The sequence below is a fragment of the Petaurus breviceps genome, unplaced genomic scaffold, assembly GCF_028583685.1.
Source record: "Petaurus breviceps papuanus isolate PSGF00001 unplaced genomic scaffold, PetGlider_PUasm1.0 154, whole genome shotgun sequence".
Lineage (NCBI taxonomy): Eukaryota > Metazoa > Chordata > Mammalia > Diprotodontia > Petauridae > Petaurus > Petaurus breviceps.
The window spans coordinates 11,833,043-11,851,992 of record NW_027185715.1 but is presented as its reverse complement, the minus strand read 5'-3'; positions in this window follow the sequence as shown (position 1 = coordinate 11,851,992).

The window sequence follows — 18,950 nt, the reverse complement described above, 5'->3', positions numbered from 1 at the left end:
AGAAGAAGAAGAAGAAGAAGAAGAAGAAGAAGAAGAAGAAGAAGAAGAAGAAGAAGAAGAAGAAGAAGAAGAAGAAGAAGAAGAAGAAGAAGAAGAAGAAGATGATGAAGAAGAAGATGATGATGATGAAGAAGAAGAAAGAAGAGGAAGAGGAGGAGGAGGAGGAGAAGAAGAAGAAAGAGAAGAAAGAGGGGGAGGAAGAGACAAAGGAGGGGAAGGAGGAGAGAAGAGAGAAAACATTTTTGAGGTACAAATTCCAGGACTGAAATGATCTTCCAGGATCAAGGGCTTTCTGGGGCATGATAGAGAAACCTACAATGCAGCCTGGTGGGAAAAGAAGCATATAATTTCATTCCTTCCAAACCCTCCACCAAATTGGGAAAAAAGAAAAAAAAAAACAACCAAACCCTCATAATGAATATACATTGTCATGCAAAACAAATTCCTTCATTGACCATGTCAAAAAATATTTCTCATTTTATTTCCATCACATCTTTGTCAAGATTTGGGTAGCATGCTTCATCAGAGGAACAATGGCTCTTCTGAAATTGTGGTTGGGTCATTGCAATAATTAGAATTTATAAGTTTTGTAAAGCTTTTGTTATTAAAATGTTGTTTGTTATCATATATGTTGTTATGATCCTGCTTGCTTTGTCCTGAATCAGTTCCCACAAATAAGGGTACTCCTTTCACAGAATAGAAGCAACCAGTTTTAACAACCAGGTGGCAAGAATAATAACTTAAAATATGAGATTACTATTAACACTTTCTCCATTTAGGGTCACATCTTCCAACTTCTTTTGCCTCCACAGCAATAGTCTCACAATATCCTAATGTTTCTACCCATTATCACTGGGGTCTTAGGTTTTGGGTTACAGATCTTTCCTATTCAACTGAAGCTATCTTAAAAACTTGATGAATGTACCTTTCTTTGTTGCTTGCTAGAGATGCTAGGATTGCTAATTATAACTCTGGGTCTCTGTGAAAGTTCTTTTTTGAGGTACTCAGAGGTCTGGCCTGGAAGTATTATAAGATAGTGGGAAGAAACCTAGTTTGAGAGTTAGTAGAAACATGAATTTGAATATTTGGTCTTATAAAACTTAAAGTATTCTATAAATGTAAGATTTCTCTTTCTACTACCCTTCTGGGTTCAAGGATGTTTTGAATTGTTGCCAATATGATCTTTAGGTAAATAGATCATGAGAGTCAGAAGAAACACTGGTTAGTAGACCCACAATAAGATTAATTAATTAGATCTTTTAATTAGATCTAGGAAAGCTTCCATAAAAATGAAAACAAAAAAATTTTCTTGAGGAATTTGGACTAATTGGTTTCTATCATCTCATTTCCAATACTCTGGTACTCTAAAAGACCTTTGATGAGTATTCCCTCCATCTGTGTTTGTTTATCCTTTGGGACTCTTGTCTATATCCTCCCATAGATTTTCCATGGGTGATTCAGTCAGTATGGGCCATCCTTCCGATCTCTTGATATTCTGAGGATACCAGTGTTTCATATAGCCTACTATGGCAACCTAGAATTTATATATTATTCATAGAACAGGTGAAAATTTGAAGTCCCTTTGGGAAAGATTTTATGGCAATATACTCTATCCAACATCAAAATAACCCAATGTAGTCTTTCATAATATGATTACTATGGAAATGCTTTGCCTAACTTCACATATATAACCTATATTAAATTGCTTGTCTTCTCAACAGGGGTGGGCAAGGAGGGAAGAAGGGAGAGAATCTGGAACTCAAAATTTTAAAGACAAATGTTAAAAAATTGTTTTTACATGCAACTGGGAAATAACATATACAGGCAATAGGGTACAGAAATTCGTCTTGCCCTACAAGAAAGTAAGAGGGAAGGGGGGAAAGGGAGAATAGAAGGGAGGCTGGGGGAAGGGATAATCAGTATGTATGTCATCTTGGGTTGGGGGGTAGGAGAGAGATGGGGAGAAAATTTGGAACTCAAAATCTTGTGGAAATGAATGTTGAAAACTAAAAATAAATAAATAAATTCTGGAAAAAATAACCAAATGATTTCATTAACGCAGTGGGGGGAAATCAGTCAGCTTGACAGGCAAAAAATTGTTTGGTATAATCATGGTGCATATGCTATAGCACACAGGGCAGTGGTCTAAGGGTCTGAAGACCTGGGTTCATGTTCTGATTTCTATCCTTTCTAGTTGTGTGACTCTTGTCATTTCTATGAGTTCCAATTTCTTCATCTCTACATTGGACATAAGGACTTGTGTACTTTCCCTATAGGGTTGTTGAGAGGAAAGTGTCCTGATAAGACAGAGATAGGGAGTGGACCTGTGATTTCATTGGTATTGGGAAATTCCCAGGTAAGGAAATATCTCTATAAATTCAGGTTGCCACCTTCCCTAAAAGTTGTATAGTTAGTTGCCTAGATTTTTAGCACTTCTTAAACTGTGGGTTAAGAAGCACTGAAGGGGTCACTAGTGGAAAAGGTTTAAGAAACCTTGGCTGTTCTAGCCAACATTGAGAGAGTAAAGGATTTGCCTAGGGTCAATCAATCAATAGTGAGACTTGAAGCCAAGACCTTCCTGGCTCCAAGGCTGTCTATTTGTTCTGCAATACTGCCTCATAAATTCAACTCTATGGAAAGTGGGTTATTACTAAGCAGTGTTGTGTAGTTAAAGATAATTGTCTGAATTTTCCACTTTTCAATTATAGTTGTGATGGTGTTTTAAACCATTTATAAGAGAAATTATTTTAAACTCTGGTTTTATAAACCAGTTATTATTTTCATGGGTTTATAATTTAGCAGTTAGAGGGTTTGGGGTTTGTTTTATTGATGCCTTTTGCTCATATTACCATAATTTCCTGATATACTCTCCTCCCCGAACTCTCCCTCATAAGAGAAAAGAGTTAAACAATATCAACCAAACTGACAGCTCACATCTGAGTATAAGAAAAATTCTGCAACCTTAGTCTCCCACTTCTGTACCAAGTGAAGGGAGTTATGTTTCCAGATCTATTCTTTCGACCATGACAAGAATTCTGAATTTGGCTTACAGTTTCATTTGATGGAGGACAATAGAAATCTTTAATCACACATTTCTCAAAACAATCCTATTCTAATTAAATGGAATATTCTCACTTGAGGTCCCACGTTGTAATGGAACAAGTACCAAATGAGTAATCAGAGATGACCTGGGTTGGAATCATAGCTCTGTCACTTGTGACCTTGGGGCCACCCTGTGCCTGAGTTTCCTACTATACAAAATTAGATGGATAATCTCTAAGGTCTTTCCATTTCTAAATCTAGCATCCTCTCATTGTTAATAAGATCATACCCTCAAGTTCCATGTTAACTAGTGCAATTTCCCTCATTTTAAGGACATTTGTTTTGGGTTTTAGAAAGCTCATGAATTCAGGGAACACTAAGCAGTTCTAATTATGGTTAGCAATATAACAAGTGTAACTGGAATCAAGGTGAATCCTCTTAATGTTAAAAAAAAGTTGATTCACACATACCAAATTTTCTTCATATCAGCAAGTTCAGAATATTTAAAACAAAAGGTCTCTATAAAAACCAGCCCACACCCAAACATCCAAAGTTCTTTTGTAGATCAAAATCATTCACTTTTTATGTTTATGCAACTCTGATAATTTTTCAAGTAAAAGTCTGAGATTAGGTGGAAAGAGTTCATCCATCTGTTCACTGTACATTCCCTGGCAGCCTATGCTATGCTATTAAATACTTTTGCAAAAATGCCTCATGCAGTTCTATTGAATGGGGCTATTTTAATAGTAAATTGAAATGATGACTTTTAAATATGCCACTTACACTCCTAGACCACTACCATTGCTGAAATACTTTCAAAAACTGGAGTCCAAGGAATATTGCATTCCAGAGAAAAGCCAAGCAATAGGAAAAGATGAATTACCAGTATTTCAAAAGCTGTCTCCAACAAGCAAAGTGGACAAATACCTGGGCAAATAGATGATTTATACAATTTAATATCCCCAAATACTCCTTCCCTCTTCTCTCATATAAGTTTAAATTATCTGAATGATGGCTTTTACATTATTTTTCTTTGCTTCTGTTGACTTAGGGAAATGGTGATCATCTCTACTTACTTTCCAAAAATATGACAGATTAATATGGGTATAAACAGATGAATGTGGTACCTGGTATGTTAATGAGATATCATCCATATTATATTGCTATAGCTACATTTATACTTCAGGGTTTCATGATTTCATTGCTGGGGGGATGGGGGGTAGGGAATTTTCATCAATGCAGAGTATGGACCTTCTCTGCTTAGTCTATGAAATACTGTGACATGTTGAAACCAGTCACTAATTTTGACATTTGAAAGGGCTCTTAGAAACCATCTGGTACAACTTGTAACAGAGGGGAGGTGGAGCCAAGATAGCAGAGAAAAGGAAGGGATTCATCCAAGCTCTCCCAAATACCCCTCCAAACAACTTTAATGACTTCTGGAGAGGCGGAACCCAAAAAAGGATGGGGGAAACATTTTTCCATCCCAAGACAACCTAGAAGGGCAGCAGGAAAGGTCTGTCCCACCAAGAAGAAAGTGGGGCACAGTCCAACACAGGCAAGCCCCAGGAAGCCAACAGCAGGACCTGCCTTGGAAAGTCAGCAGCAGCCATGCCTTGGCAAGCCAGTAGCAGGTCTTGGGGGCAAGTGAATTGACATCAGAGACTTCTGTGAGTTTCCCCATATATGGTAAAAGGGTTGAACAACTGAAGCTTGGGACTGTGCCCCCTCCACCCTGGAAGTAGAACCCAACTTTAACATAAAGTTAAAAGTCCCGAAGTATGCTAGGACAACATATGAGAAATATGAGCAAGCAACAACAACCACAAAAAAGAATCTGATCATAGAAAGTTACTATGGTGATATGGGAGATCAAAACACAAACTCAGAGGAAGACAATAAAGTCAAAACTGCTATGTCCAAAGCTGAAAAGAAAAATGTGAATTGTTTTCAGACCTCCAAAAGAATTCCTGGAAGAGCTCAAAAATATTTTTAAAATCAATAAGAGAGGCAGAAGAAAAATTAGGTAAAGAAATGAGAGTGACACAAGAAAAGCACGAAAAAGAGTCAACAGCTTGATAAAGGGGCCACAAAAAATATTAAAGAAAATAATTGCCCTACAAGAAGACAGGCCAAATAGTAAAAGAGGCATAAAACCCACTGAAGAGAATTCCTTGAAAAACAAAACAGGCCACATGGAAAAATATGTACAAAAATTCACTAAAGAAAAGAACTCCTTCAACAGTAGACTTGACTAAATGGAAAAGGAAGTACAAAAGCTCACTGATGAAAAGAATTCCTTAAAAGTTAAAATTGGGCAAGTGGAAGCTAATGACTACGTGAGACATCAAGGAACAATAAAATAAAACCAAAAGAAAGGAAAAAAATAATAGAAAATGTCAACTATCTCATTGGAAAAACAACTGACTGCAAAATAGATCCAGGAGAGATAACTTAAGAATTATTGCACTACCTGAAAGCCATGATTAAAACAAAAGAATGTAGACATCATCTTTTAAGAAATTATCAAGGAAAACTTCCATGATATGTTAGGTCCAGAGGGTAAAATAGAAATCAAAAGAATTCACTAATCACCTCCTGAAAAAGATCTCAAAAGTGAAAACTCCCAGACTGCTATAGCCAAATTCCAGAGTTCCCAGGTCAAAAAGGAATTATTGCAAATAGTCAGAAAGAAACAATTCAAATATTATGGAGCCCCAGTCAGGATAACACAAGATTTAGCAGCTTCTAAATTGAAGAAGTGGAGGGCTTGGAATATGATATTCCAGAGGACAAAGGAGCTAGAATGACAACTAAGAATCACCTACCCAGCCAAAAAAATTATAATACTCCTATGGAAAAAAAATAGTCTCTGAAATAGAGGCTTTTTAAGTATTCCTGATGAAAAGATCAAGATGAACAGAAAATTTGACTTTCAAATGCAAAACTCAAGAGAAGAATAAAAAGGTAAACAAGAAAAATAAACTATAAGGGATTCAATAAGTTTGAACTATTTACATTTTTACATGGGAAGATGATACTTGTAACTACTAAGAACTTTCTCATTATTAGTTCAATTAGAAGGAGTATGCATAGACAGGGGGCATGGGTGTGAATTTAATAAAATGGGATGGTATCTAAAAATAAAATTAAGGGATGCAAAAGAGGAATGCACTAGGAAAAGGGGGAAGGAAGACATAGAATGGGATAAATTACCCTACATTTGTTTATTTAAATTAAATTTTATTAAATTTGTTTATTTTTACTTTACAACATTACATTCCACAAGACATTGAGTTACAAATTTTCTCCCCATTTTCCCCCTACCCACCACCCCAAAACAACTATCCCACTGAATATCCCCTCCACCAATTTTGCTGTCTCCTATATCCTCCCCCATTCCCTCTTTGACTTTCTCGTAGGGCAAGATGGATCTCCATACCTCAGTGCCTGTATATCATATTTCCCAGTTGCATGTAAATAATAATAATAATAATTTTTTTGGAAACACTTGATTTTAAAACTTTGAATTCTAGATTCTTTCCCTTCTTCCCTTGTCACCCACCCTTACTGGGAAGATAGGCAATTCAATATAGGTTGTATATGTGTAGTTACATAAAACATTTCCATAGTGGATATATTGTGAAAGACTGACTATATTTCCCCCCATACTATCCTGCCCCTGACTTGTTCTATTTTCTATTTGGACCCTGTCCCTTTTCAAAAGCGTGTGCTTCTAACTACCCTCCCTCCCCAATCTGCCCTCCCTTCTATAATCCCCCCTCTTATCCCCTTCCTTCCTACTTTCCTGTAGGTAAGATACCCAATTTAGTGTGTATGTTATTCCCTCCTTAAGCCAAATTCAATGAGAGTAAGTTTGACCCATTCCCTTTTGCCTTCCTGTTTTTCCCCTCCATTGTAACAGTTTTCCCTTGTCTCTTTCATATGAGATAATTTACCCTTTTCTGTCTCTCCCTATCTCCTCTCATTATATTCTTTTCTCACCTCTGAATTTTATTTTTTAAATATCATCACTTCCTATTCAATTGATCCTGTGCCCTCTGTCTATGTATACCTGTACACACACGCACACACACACATACATACACACTTACATATGTATTCATATGCACATATACCCTCTTATATAGACATATACATTTATATTCTCTACAGCAATCTTCATACTAAGAAAAATTTCATAAGTTACAATTATCATTTTTCTATGTAGGAATGTAAATAGTTGAACTTTGATAAGTTCCTTATGATTTCTTTTCCCTGTTCACCTTCTCATGTTTCTCTTGCTTCTTGTATTTGAAAGTCAAATTTTCTATTCAACTCTGGTTTTTTCATCAAGAATGCTTGAAAATCCTCTATTTCATTGAATGACCATATTTCCCCCTGGAACATGATACTCAGTTTTGCTGGGTAGGTGATTCTTGGTTTTAATCTTAGCTCCTTTGACGTCTGGAATATCATATTCCAAACCCTTCAATCCCTTAATGTAGAAGCTACCAGATCTTGTGTAATCCTGATTATGTTTCCACAATATTCAAATTGTTTCTTCCTGGCTGCTTGTAATATTTTCTCCTCCATCAGGGAACTCTGTAACCTGGCTATAATATTCCTAGGAGTTTTCTTTTTGGGATCTTTTTCAAGAGGTGATCAGTGAATTCTTTCAATTTCTTTTTTGCCCTCTGGTTCTAAAATATCAGGGCAATTTTCCTTGAGAATTTCTTGAAGGATGATTTCTAGGTTTTTCTCTTTTGATCATGGCTTTCAGGTAGTCCAATAATTTTTAAATTATCTCTCCTGGATCTATTTTCCAGGTCAGTGGTTTTTCCAATGAGATATTTCACATTGCCTTCTATTTTTTCATTTATTTAGATCTCTTTAATAGTATCTTGATTTCTAATAAAACCATTAGCTTCAAATTGCTCCAATATAATTTTGAAGGAATCATTCTATTCAGTGAGTTTTTGAAATTCCATTTCCATATGTAAAATTCTACTTTTTAAGGCATTTTTCTCCTCATTGGCTTTTTGGGTCTGTTTTGACATTTGAGTTGGTCTATTTTTTAAGGTGTTATTTTCTTCAGTCAGGTTGTTGACTCACTTTTCATGATTGTCTTGCATCATTCTCATTTGTCTTCCCTACTTTTCCTCCACTTCTCTTACTTGATTTTCAAAATCCTTCTTGAGCTCCTCCATGGCCTGTAACCAATGCATATTTTTGTTGAAAGCTTTTGGTACCATAGTCCTGACTTTGTTGTCTTCTTGCCATTCCATACTTTCATTCTTTTTTTTCCCAAAAAAAGGAATCCAAAGTTGGATTGCTGTGCTTGCTTTGCTTCCTTTGCTTGCTCATGTTGTCATTCAATTACTTGATTTTTGAGACACTAATGTGTGGTTGGTGGAGATGTGAATTTATCCAACCATTCTGGAGAACAATTTGGAATTATACTGAAGGACTATAAAATGGTACATACCCTTTGATCCAGGGAAACCACTGCTAAATGTCAAAAATATCTAGCTAAATATAAAAATATCAAAAAAATGGAAAAGGACCTATTTGTACGAAAATATTTATAGCATTTCCTTTCTATCATTTTTTAGGTTGGACCAATCTGCAAATTCTGATAGTTTGTGAAAATGTAGACCTTGTATGGCCCTTGTTAAAGTGAAAAAAAATCATTGGCTGTTGGGAAATCAGAAATTGAAGTCTCTTTTGTGGTGGCAAAGAATTGGAAACCTGAACTTTAAGTGAGTTAATGCCTAACATTAAAAACAACAACAACAACAACAATAAATTTCTACTTTCATGAATATCTCTACGCATTTCTTAGCCTTTAATTGACCTTCAAGTCTTATATTATATACATTCTTTTTTTAAAATTTACTCACTTTGATTAATCCATACTGATTCTTGCAAATAAGAGAATTCACCCTTCCCTTTAGAACAATTTGGTATTTCAATTTCTAATACAGTTCATTTCTTAACCTTCCACTTCTCTGCTTTTAAATTGTTTCAAATTGTTTTCAGAATAACTTTCTTTTTTCTTAACTTTATCTGTTGATTTTCGAAAATTAGCACAATTTCCTTACATATTTGAAATTCATTGCAACACTTTGCTTTCTAGCTGATCAGAGATGAAATCTCCAGATCTATAGGTGGTTTTTATTTTGCCACTTTAAATGGTTTCAATTTAGTTTCTTATTTAAGAGAACACAAATGTATAGTTTATTCCAATTCCTTTTTAGGTGATTGTCTCTAATATACTAGGAAATCACATTTTGTCAAATCATTCATAGAAGTTCACTATAATCAGGTAAACTGCACAAAATGAAATTTTGCCTTTTAAATTTTTCTCAAGGTCATTTTAAACCTTTTTCTGAGGCAATTTTTTTCCCTTCAAAGCTGAGACAAGTTTCTTTCTAAGTTGAATTCCCCAGCATTAGAAAAACTGAAAAACAACCTTGGAGGCTTTTTTCCATTGTTTTTCAGAGTCACTAGAGAAAGAGGAGGGAACAGAAAACCTTTAAAACTCTTTTTAATTCTGTTAAGGACTGGGCATCTTTTCACTGAACAGATATCAACACAGACACATGGAAAATACAGAAGCAAATATTTGTTTGTTTAGCTGTCTCTGTGGTTAGCAATCATTAAATTACTACAACAAATTCATTGAGTACACTCTTAAACAAGATAAAATATCTTTTTGGAAATAATCTGTACATTTTATTTTTGAAATTAGTGACATAAAAAGTGATAAATTTTCTAGGGAAAGAGACATTTTAATATACTCTGCTCTTCATTCTCTACTTTTTCCAAGTATTTCTCAGTATCAACTCCTACTGAATAGAAGACAATTTGTCATCAAGGTTCATTGACCAATTTCCAATTTGACAATGCCAATTCCATCCCTTTAACAGGGAATATATATGTGTGTGTGTGTGTGTGTGCGTGTGTGTGTTTGTGCGTGTGTGTGTGTTGAGTACAGAGGCATTAGCTTCATTTTCCATCACTAAGGATAAAATGAACTTCAGATCAGTCACTCTCAGAAAGGAAGGTCCATTGACCAATTTTTGTTAAGCTCTTCAAAATGACCAGAAGGATCTTTTGGGCAATCAGGAAAGAACTTCTTTGGAGTATGTTTATGTTCTTGTGGTCACTCACCCCTTTATTATAGGGGATCTGCTTATTTTAAAATTGGTCATTCCATAGACCTTCATATCTCTAGATACAGAACAAATGCAGACATTAAACAAGCCACCAACAAGTACTAAAGAAAGAACCACACTTATCACTTTTATCTAGAAAGCCACAAGGCTATGGAATTCTGAGTGTCTGGAAGCAATCATGCTCCTTGCAAACTGGGCTGCTAGTAAAGGTAAACTTGCTGTTGGATACTAAAGAAGGTGAGGAAATCATTTCTATCGAGGGGTTGCAGGTAATTAATTTCACTAGAACTGCCCTTAGTACCAGAACTGATAGGTGACTTATTGCTCTTAAACTGTATACACTGGCATAATTCAAGACTTACAAAATAATGATAATAGCTAACATTTACAGAGACAACTGCGTGCCAGGAACTGTTCTAAGCACTTTACAAATATTATTTCATTTGACTTTCACAATAACCCTGGGAGGTAGGCACTATTGTTATCCTCATTTTATGGTTGAGAAAACTGAGGCAAACAGAGGTTGTGAATTGCCCAAGGTGACGCATCTACTAAGTGTTTGAGGCTAGATTTGAACTCAGGTCTTCTTGACCCTAGGAATAGCACTGCCACCTAGCTGCTAATACAACATGATGACAAACACAGCCATGCACAAACACCTCTAGCTGTGAATCTAACAGAGTTTGTATTTCTCATGAAGGGTCAGATTCTGGATAGGGAAGTCTACTCTGACAAAACTTTCTATAGTGGCTTTAATGGTCCCTTATCTCTAGTTAGCCATCTTATTCTTTTGGAGAGATGCATCCTGGGTCCATGCTGGCTTTCTCGCAGGCATTGGATTCTGACAAAAAATGCTAACACTTAAGTGTTAAAGAAAATAAATTAATATTGTACTCTGTATTTCAAGCATAACTTTGCCAGAAATATTTCATTTAATTGAACATTATTCTAAATATGCAAATATTTCTAGGAGACTAGGGGAGAGAGAGAGAGAGAAAGAGAGAGAGAGAGAGAGAGAGAGAGAGAGAGAGAGAGAGAGAGAGAGAGAGAGAGAGAGAGAGAGAGAGAGAGAGAGAGAGAAACTGGAACAGTCTCCTGTCCCTGCCTACCTCCCCTCCCCACTCCATCCCACCCTTTCCATGCCGTTGGACATGTTTCTATATCCCAATATGATTTAAAGCAACATTTCTAGTAATCTTGAACTGTCACTTAAAAATAGATACTCAATCTTCAACTTAAAACTATTCCATTTTTTCCTTCACTACCTTCCTCAAGGATTAGAAATAGTCACCTCCTTGATATAAACATCACGATCCTTTCTGAATAACAGAAGATTGAATTTCATGATTTTTTGTTTGGGTGTGAGTTTGTTTGTTTGTTTGTTTTTTCACCTGGGGAAATAGCCATTCTTTATAGTGCAGGGGAAAGTCACATTGGTCTTTGCAGTCTGATTTGAAGATCAGAATTCTGGCTATGCAAATCCTCAAAAAGATACTCTACGTTAGTTCCTAGATATTAAAGAATAGAACTAGAAGGAATTAGAAGGGATTTTGTTGTTGTTCAGTTGTGTTTGGCTCTTCATGACAACATTTGGGGCTTTCTTGGCAGAGATATTACTGTCATTTACCATTTCCTTTTCCAGTTCATTTGACAGATGAGGAAACAAAGTGAAGTGACTTGCCCAGGGTCATATAGCTAGTAAATATCTGAGGCCAGATTTGAACTCTGGAAGGTAAGTCTTCCTGATTCCAGGTCTGGCACTCTATTCAAGTTCTATCTAAGTTTGACCTACTCATTTTACAGGTGATGTAACTGACACTCTGAGAGTTTAAAGGATTTACTTCAGGTGACAGTTAATTAGCAATTTATCTTATCCCAGATTCACATCTTTATGAGAATTTGACAGATCACTATCCCCATCTGCTACAGGAACTGCTGAAGGATGGTGTTCTCTTTATCATTGCAGAGTTTCTTAATGATTATTTTGCTACAGACACCTTTGATAATGTAGTGAAACTCATAAAGTCCTCAAAATAATGTTTCAGTTACATAAAATAAAATATAGAATTACAAAGAAAATAAATCATATTGAAATAAGTATGATTTTTTCATCCAAGTTCATAGAGCTGCTGAAATGTATCTGCAAACATAGGTACCCCTATGTTAGTCACCCCCTCTTTTTATAGACAGCATTAATATAGTGCCTTAAAGTTTGAAAAGTTCTTTACAAATAATATCACAAGAATCCTGAGAGGCAGGTGCTGTAATTACCCTCCTACTGTAGATGAAGAAACAGAAGCTGCCAGAGACTAATTGACTTTCCCAGGGTTACATGGCTAGTGAATATCTGGGACTGAATTGTAACTCAAGTTTTTTGGACTCCACGTCCAGTTCTCAATTTACTGTGCAGTGCTATACTCTATAGGAATAGCCACATAGAATCAAATGAATATGTTTCAGAAATGTTTAAAATCTTATTGATACCCAAAATACTAGAAGTGAGGAGCCTTTACTGCACATATTGAAACCTTCTCTTTGTATGAATTTTATCTAGCCAGGGCTAGGTTTTCTAAAATTAAATAAATACCCAATGATTGCCTCTATCCATTAGCATAAAAAGGAATATATGACTGTGTGTAAATTCGAAAATGGAAAAGTCCTAACATCTCTGACAAGCTACGGGATGAGAGTATTCTTAGTGCTTCATTTTGGTGTCAGTTCTAACAAAAGGAAGAAAATGGCAGATATATTGGCTAGAAGGGATGTAACCATTGTTGAAGGATAAGATAATTGGAGAAGGACTAGGAGAAATGTGGAATCAACATAGTAAGGAACTATAGTATAAACAATGAGATGGGGAGACCTTTGGCTATAAGTTTAGAAGAACAGAAACTTGGAGGGGAGTTAAATGGAAGAAGAAAGTAGTAATCAAGATCGAACAGGCTGAATTCAGAGAGAACTTCATGGAAGATATTTGTTGGTCCATCCTTCAGGCTTCCCAGCCTCATTGAATTGGCATGACTCCTCCTTTCTCCTCATTTATTTACCTTTCTCTTTCTTCTTTCCTTTTTCTTTCCTATCCCCTCTTCTTGCTTTTCCCTCTTCCTTATTTGTCCATTATATAGAGTTCTTCCTTATCCATTATGAGGAATTGAACTATACATTTTAATTAGATGAAGATTTGTCACCATTTGAGATTTCAAAAGTTAGCTGAACTTTACCTTCCCTCTAAAAAAAAAAGAAAAATGAAAACAATGAAAACTAAAATATGTCGCTTTAGTTTTGTTTCTAACTTTCAATAAAAAATTTTCCCCATCTATAGTTTAATGGCTCATGATAGAAAAAAAAAGCTTCTCATCTTCCTTTCTTGCTATAGGGCAGAATTTAGTAAAGAATTCCCAGGTGCTATCGAAATGATAAGTGATTTCCATTTTACCAGCAAAGAAAGTGAAGAAGGAATATGCAAGGTCAACCCCAGGCAAAATTAGACAAAAGGTAAAGCTAGTCTTTAGTTACCTTGCCTTCCACTTTCCTTTTTTTGAAAAGTTCACTTGTCCTCATCAAATCCCCCTGATGCATTCCACTATATAGACTACATTTTCTTCCTATTAGTGAGGCCTTGAGCACATGAATTCAAGACACCTAAATTTGAAATTTAGTGTACCTTCTACTGAACCAAGAGTCTCTTGTCTCATCTGCTTCATCATTTTTCTACTTTTAGATGCTTGACTTAGCAGACAATTATTTATAGGTTTCCTCTCCTTAAATTCTAAAAAGTGAGCTTCCTGCTTTGATTTAAAAAAATTCCCCATAGAGTTAGCTTTTTAAGAAAGAAAAAGAAAATGGTAAAATTCACAAGCTATCAATGATAACTTGTCTAAGATAACAGTTTACACCAAGAGAGTTGAAAAGAATATTGATTTTATTGACTTTATTACCTGAGGGCTTCCTGGAAGGAGGACAGGTTAGTAAAATACTGTTGTGAGCCGGTCTGTTTTCACTACTTTATTGTGAGGCTATTCTGGATAATTCCCTCCAGACCTTAGCATGCATATCATCTGGACTCACTGATTTGTGTATGTTCAGATTCTGTGAGTATTCCTTGACCTGCTTTGACAGAGTGTATATTTGACAGAAGAATATTAAAAAATATAAGATGGCAAGCAGATGGTTGTAGCAATGGTTGAAAGGAAACGTTATTGAAAATAGTTTGTGAATGCAGGTCATGCATTTGTTTATGGGAATGTCCTTTTAAATATCTGACTTGATCACCAATGGAGTTCTTAAAAGATTCCAATGCCTACAGGAATGTTAATTGATATAATTGATATGCTGTACCTGAAGTAATGATGAGAGAGAGAGGGAGAGAGAGAGGAAGAAAAAAGAAACTAAGAGGAGAGGGAAAAAGAGGAAGAAAGTGAAAAAAGGATGCAGAGAGGAAGAAGGGAAGGAAAAGAAAGAAAGGAAAAAGGAAGAAAAGAAAGACAAGAGAATGAAAGAACTAAAAGAAAGAGGGAAGAATGAAAAGAAGAAAGGAAGAAGGAAGAAAGGAAGGAAGAAAGAGATAAAGGGAGAAAGACAGAGAGAAAGGGAGAAAGAAAAAAAGGAGGAAGAAAGAAAGAAAGAAAGAAAAAAGAAAGAAAGGAAAAAAGAAAGGAAGGAAGAAAGAAAGAGTTTGCTATACTTCTTGTTGCCAGATGTTTTTCCTGCTGCCTCATTCAGGGATGTTAAGAAACTTCTCCATAATTCTCTGTACTTGGTGTAAGCTCCTTTCTTAGTGAAAACAGAACTGGAGCTGAATTTAGTGAAATGAGAAGGAAGATACAAAGGAAAAAATAATGAGAAGACTAAGGATTACAACTAGTAGTATTTAATAAGAACTCAGGTTTTGTTCTTCATTATTGTAATGGTGATAGAGAAAATGGACAATCATCTAGCATGAAGGGTGGGAGATCCAATACTCACACTTTAAAAAATGTCAAGTTCTGTTCCAGGAGCCAATATGGTGGAATAAGACAGGACATTGTCTGAATTGTCCTAAATTCACCTCCAAAAACTATAAAATAATGCCTCAAAATGAATTCTGGAATGACAGAACCAAAAAAAGATGGGATGAAACAATTTTCCAGCCCAAGATTTTTTCAGAAGGTCAGAAGGAAAGGTTTGTCTCACTCAGGTAAAAAGGAAGTACAGTTCAGGGGAGGTGGTGTTCAAGCAAGCCAGCATCAGCCTATTCCCTGGAAAACTAGCAAAAGGCCCTGAGACCCAGCACAAAACAATGACAGAGGTGCCACAGTCTGGTGCAGCAACAGGAGAACAACCAGGCCCCACCATGGCCCTGGCACAGCATCAGGCCCCCAGTGGCACTGGCACAGCACCAGGTGAAAGGCCAGGCCACTTATAGTCCCTGCACAGCACCAGTCCCTTCTCCCCTCCAATGGCCTCAGAGAAGTACTAGGCAAGTGGCCAGGTCCCCTGCAGTCCTAGTAGAGCACCAGGAAGGTGGTCAGGGTCCATAGCCCCAAGAAGTTTGGAACAGTGCCTCTCCACTCAAGGAGCAGAGTTCAACTTTAAAAATCACAAAATAAGCTGGAAAAATTAGAAAATAGCAAAAAAAGAAATAACCTGACCATAGAAAGTTACCATGGTGACAGGGAAGATGAAAAGACAAACTCAGAAGAGGACAAAAATGTCAAAACACCTACATGTAGCACCTCAGAAAAAAAAATGTGAACTAGTCTCAGGCCCAAAAACAACTCTTGTAAGAGCACAAAATAATTTTAAAAACTAAATAAGAGGGGCAGCTAGGTGGTGCAGTGAATAGAGCATGGCCCCGGAGTCAGGAGGACCTGAGTTCAAATCTGGCCTCAGACACTTAACACTTACTAGCCATGTGACCTTGGGAAAGTCACTTAACCCCAATTGCCCTGACTTCCCCTTCCAAAAAGCAAAAAAATAAAAAAAGAGAGATAGAAGAAAAATTAGGAGAGGAAATGAGAATGATACAAGAGAATAATGAAAAAAGAGTAAATAGTTTGGTAAAGGAAGCACAAAAAAGTGGAAAAAGATATAAAAACTTACTGAAAAAAGAACTCCTTTAAAGTAGAATTGGTCAAATGGAAAAGAAGGTACAAAAGCTCACTGAAGAAAATAATTCCTTAAAAAGTAGAATTGGACAAGTGGAAGTTAAGGGTTTCATGAGACATTAAGAATAAATAAAACACAATGAAAAGATAGAAGAAAATGTGAAATATTTCATTGGAAAAACAACTAACCTGGAAAATAGATCCATAAGAGATCATTTAAAAATGATTTAATTACTTAAAAGCCACGATAAAAAACAAAGAACCTGGTAAGTATACTTTAAGAAATCATCAAGGAAAAGTTCCCTGATATCTCACAACCAGAGGGTAAAATAGGTATTGAAAGAACATACTATAAAAGGTAAGAGGAGACAGAGAGAGAGAGAGGGAAAGTGTGAGAAGAAGAAAGAGAAAGAGAGAGAGAGAGAGAGAGAGAGAGAGAGAGAGATATTAAGGAGGTGAATAGAATATTAGAAAAGTTACCCATGAGAGCCCTCTGGAGAAAACTGAATGAGGATAGAAAAGAAAATACCCTTTTCTCAGTGGCATGTGGTACCTACATGAAAACTGACCATTTATTAGGTCATAAAAACCTCACAAATAAATGTAGAAAGCCAGAAATATTAAATGTATCACCTTCAGATCCCAATGCAAGAAAAATTACATTCAATAAAGGACAGTGGAAAAAGAGATTAAAAATCAATTGGTAACTAAACAATCTAGTCCTAAAGAATGAATAAAGAACAAATCATACAATCCAACAATAATTTCTCTTTTAAAACAGACATTAATTTATTTTATTCTTCCTCTTTATTTATTTTTAGTTTTCAACATTCATTTCCACCAGATTTTGAGTTACAATTTTTTCCTGTCTTTCCCCTACCCCCAGCCCAAAATAACAAGCTTACTGAATACCCCTTCCCCCAATCTGTTATCTCTTATATCCTCTCCCTTCACTCTCCTAACTTTCTTGTAGGGCAAGATGGATTTCTATACCAAGGTGCCTGTATGTCTTATTTCCCAATTGCCTGTAAAATATTTTTTTTTAAAACATTTGTTTTTTAAAACTTTTAGTTTCAGATTTTCTCCCTTCTTCCCTCCTCACCCACCCCCACTGGGAAGATAAGCAATTCAATATAGGTTATACATGTGTAGTTTATATATATATATTCCATAGGAGTTATATTGTGAAAGACTAACTATATTTCCCTCCATCCTATCCTGCCCCCCAATTATTCTATTTTCTCCTTTGATGCTATCCCTTTTCAAAAGTGCTTGTTTCTAACTACCCTCTCCCCCAATCTGCCCTCCTTTCTATGATCCCTCCTCTTATCCCCTTTCCCTCTATTTTCCTGTAGGAATTGAGTGTGTATGTTATTCCCTCCTTAAGCCAAATTCAATGGGAGTAAGGTTGTCCCATTCCCTCTCACCTTCCTGTTTTTCCCCTCCATTGTAAGAGTTTTCTCTTGCCTCTTTTATGAGATAATTTACCCTGATCTATCTCTCCCTTTCTCTTTCTCCCAATAAATTTCTCTCTCACCTCTTAATTTTATTTTTTAGATATCATCCCTTCACATTCAACTCATCATGTGCCCTCTATGTATACATGTACACATATATCCACACTCACATACATAATTATATACACATACAACCTCCTATACATACATACATAAATATACATATATATTCCCTTCAACTATCCTCATACTGAGAAAAGTCTTATGAGTCACAATGATCATTTTTCCATGTAGGAATATAAATAGTTCAATTTTAATAAGTTTCCTTATGATTTTTTTGTCCTGTTTATCTTCTCATGCTTCTCTTTCTTCTTGTACTTGAAAGTCAAATTTTCTGTTGAACTCTGTTTTTTTCATCAAGAATGCTTGAAAATCCTCTATTTCATTGAATGACCATATTTTCCCCTGAAACATTATACTCTGTTTTGCTGGGTAGGTGATTTTTGGTTTTAATCCTAGCTCCTTGGACCTCCAGAATATCTTATTCCAAGCCCTTCAGTCCCTTAATGTGGAAGTTGCTAGATCTTGTGTTATCCTGATTGTGTTTCCACAATACTCAAATATTTTTCTTCTTGACTTCTTGTAGTATTGTCTCCTTGACCTGGGAACTCTGGAATTTGGCTATAATAATCCTAAGAGTTTTCTTTTTGGGATCTTTTTCAAGAGGTGATTGTAATTCTTTCAATTTCTATTTTGCCCTCTGCTTCTAGAATATCAGGACAATTTTGCTTGATAATTTCTTGAAAGATAGTTTCTAGGCTCTGTTTTTGATCATGGCTTTCAGGTAGTCCAATAATTTTTAAATTATCTCTCCTGGATCTATTTTCCAGGTCAGTAGTTTTTCCAATGAAATATTTCACATTGCCTTCTATTTTTTCATTTGTTTGGATCTGTTTTATAGTATTTTGATTTCTCATAAAGTCATTAGCTTCAAATTGCTCCAATCTAATTTTGAAGGAATTATTCTCTTCAGGGAGCTTTTGAAATTCCTTTTCCATCTGAAAAATTCAGCTTTTTAAGGCATTCTTCTCCTTATTGGCTTTTTGGGCCTCTTTTGCCATTTGAGTTAGTCTATTTTTTAAGGTATTATTATCTTCAGTCAGGTTGTTGACTCTTTTTATAAT